The sequence below is a fragment of the Neopelma chrysocephalum genome, unplaced genomic scaffold, assembly GCF_003984885.1.
Source record: "Neopelma chrysocephalum unplaced genomic scaffold, ASM398488v2 Primary Assembly neopelma1_95234, whole genome shotgun sequence".
Lineage (NCBI taxonomy): Eukaryota > Metazoa > Chordata > Aves > Passeriformes > Pipridae > Neopelma > Neopelma chrysocephalum.
In genome coordinates, this window is record NW_020923920.1 from 1035 (window position 1) to 3835 (window position 2801).

Consider the following 2801-nt stretch of genomic DNA (forward strand, 5'->3'; position numbering starts at 1 on the left):
TTGGGGGGGGGGGGGGCGGCAATTGCAGCGCAGGGCTGATCCAGGGGTCTTGCAGACCTTAGTCCCAGGACAGAAAGCTTGGCAGCTTCGGCTTTCGGGTGCAGTTGGTGGGGCAGCCTGGGCACTCCATGGGCAGCAAAAGCTTTCTGTGGTAGCGCCTTTTGTCTGGGAGGAATCCTCATCCATATTTATTTTTTTAGAGACGGACTGCCTATTTCAGCTCTAGGATTCCTGCAAATGATCAACAGCCCCTTTTCCCTGGAAAGAAAGCCCTTACCTTCATGGTTTCTGGTGCAGTTGTGGTTGGCCAGCCTGGGCACTCCGTGGGCAGCAAGAGCTTTCTGTGGTGGCACCTTTTCCCTGGGAGGAATCTTCATTTGTATGGATTTGGGGGCGGGGGGGGCCGGCAATTGCAGCGCAGGGCTGGCAGAGTTTGTGATTTTAGCAGACCCTCAGCTGCCCGGCAAGGCTCACGTCCCACCCGGGACTGCTGCTTTCACCCCAAGTTCAGGTCTGGAAGCCATACATGGTGTAGCAGAGGACTGGATAGAAGGACCTACTGCTGCTACTCCTCTTGGAGCAGAAGCCACTGGCTGTGGGCAATTCCCACCTGAAGAAACCTTGGGGGAAAAAAAAAGACAAAAATGTCAAGAATTTTATGCTGCAGGATCCGTCCATCAGAGCTTGAAACAGAAGTCACAAAGGAGAAAACAAGCAGCAAATGACACCCCAGTGTTAAAGAGGCTTTTTTGAAAGACCTTTAAGAATTACAAACCTGAGGTAGAAATAGCAAAAAAAAAACCAAAAACCAACCAAACAAACAAAAAAACAACAACAACAAAAAAAACCCCTTATTAAAAAACAACCCACGACAGCAGAGAAAAGTTTCTTGTCTGTAAAGAGTAAGCAGGTTAACACCGATGCCCTGTGAAATGGACTTTAATGCCACAAGCCTTCCACTACGCATGGATCGAGACAACAGGTCCAGCATCTGAACAGCCCCCCTTTCCCACAAGCAAGTTTTTACTTCAGACTTGTCCAGGCAACAAAATCGATGGTGTTGTTGGGACATCTCCCGCACTCACCGGTACATTCTCCTCCTGCGGCAGAGCTGCCTTTCTCCTCCCCAGGCGCTCTGGCAGCTCCCTGACACGCTTCTCCAGCACCGCCGCCTCCGAGCTGCGCTCCTTCCAACGCTGCCTCTGGTGCTGCAGCCCGGCATTCTGCTCCCGCTTCACTTTGTTCCTCAGCTGAGGAAATGCACCGAGCAGCGGGGCAGGAGGGGAAAGCAAGGCAGAGAAAAACAAAGGAACTTTCAGGCAGGCAGCCACACGGGCCCGGCAGGAACGGGAACAGCGGCATTTCTTTGCAATGAGCTCAGAGAAGGAGCCGACCGGCTCTGAAGCCCTTAAGAGTTGAGGGTCACAAGCCGGCTTTCCATTACCTGCAGCTCCTTGGACAGGCGGCGGGTGGAGCTCAGCTACAGCCCGCGGCTTGTCCTGGGAACCACCAATTCGTCGGCCCTTCCTCAGCCCCTCCGGCGGCCCGGGCAGAGCCGCAACAGGCTCTTCAGCTGGTCCAGCTCCTGCGCTGCAAAGGACGAGAGAGAGCACGGCAGCTGCCCTGAGGAACGGCCCGGCGGGGGCTGCTCTGCTCCCGGGGCGCGGGGGAGCTCCGGGAGGTCGGCCCTGGGAATGGTGCCCGTGCTGCTCCGCAGCCCCGCCGTGCCGACATTGCCGAGTGCCAGCGGGATTCTTTGGCTCCTTCTGGGCTGGCGCTGGGGCGTGTCCAGGGTGAGGCATCTCAGGGTGCCCGTCCAGAGCAGCCCCCGGCTGAGAAGCCGCGGGCAGCCCTTTCTCCGTGCCCACCGCAGTGCCCGTGGCCGGTTCCCAGCCCTCGGATGTGCGTTTGGCAGACGAGCCCTGCTCGGGAGACAAATCCCTCTTGTGCCCGATGGAAGCGCTGGCCCGGAGCTGCTCCATCCCTGCTGCCGCGAGCTGTGCTGGGAGTCCTGCGGCTGCGGGCGGGATTCCCTGAGCTCCGGAGCGCCGGGAGCCCCCGCAGGGCACAGGTGCAGGGCACAGGTGCAGAGCACAGGTGCAGGGCACAGGTCCTCCATCCCCTGGCAATAGGAAGCCCGAGCAGGGCTGGGTCACCGGTGGCTGTGCTGGTGGTCCCGGAGCGTGGGAGGAACGGGGAAACGGCTGCCCCCCTTCTTCCCTGCCCCGGCAGGTCCCCGGCTCCCCCTGGCCGGAGCGGGCCCGTGACCAGAGCCCCGGCGGGCCCCAGACCCCTCGTTCCCGGGGGGCGCTGCGGGCGGGACCCCCCCAGAACCGCGGGGAAGGGGCAGGCGGACGATGCTCTCCCCGGGAGTGGGTGCAGTGGCCTCGGGGGGGGCCCGAGCGGGGGAGCTCCAATAGCACGGGGGGCGAGGGCGGCGCTGCGGGCCCGCCGGGGTCCCGGGGCCGGCCCGGCGTGTCCCCGCGCCCCGGCCGCTCCCAGCCCCGGCTCCGCGTCCGCACGAGGAAAGCGCCGTCGTTCTGCCCTGGCCGGGCCCCGGCAGAGCCCCGGCCCGAGCGGCCCCGCCGGGCTCGGCCCCAGCGCCCGCCCCGGAGCGGCTCCTCTCGCCCGCGTTGCGGGGCCACAGGTGGCGAGGCCAGGCTGGGATGAGCCCGGCACCGATCCAGGTCCCCGTCCAGATGCCGAGTCCCATCCCAGCCCCGAGCCAACCTCGCTCCTCCGGCCGTGCTCCTGATCCGGGTCCCGGTCCTGATGCCGAGCTCCATCGCCACCTTCAGTCC

General features: G+C 62.9%; 1 long non-coding RNA gene across 1 annotated transcript; it reads right to left on the reverse strand.

Annotated features, from left to right (window-relative positions):
- Positions 1-525: 525 nt before the first annotated feature.
- Positions 526-1551, reverse strand: LOC113980797. Its single transcript, XR_003538222.1, has 3 exons — positions 1445-1551; positions 1086-1250; positions 526-620 (listed from the first exon to the last, which is right to left on the reverse strand). It is a non-coding gene; the product is annotated as an uncharacterized LOC113980797 (long non-coding RNA).
- Positions 1552-2801: the final 1250 nt, after the last annotated feature.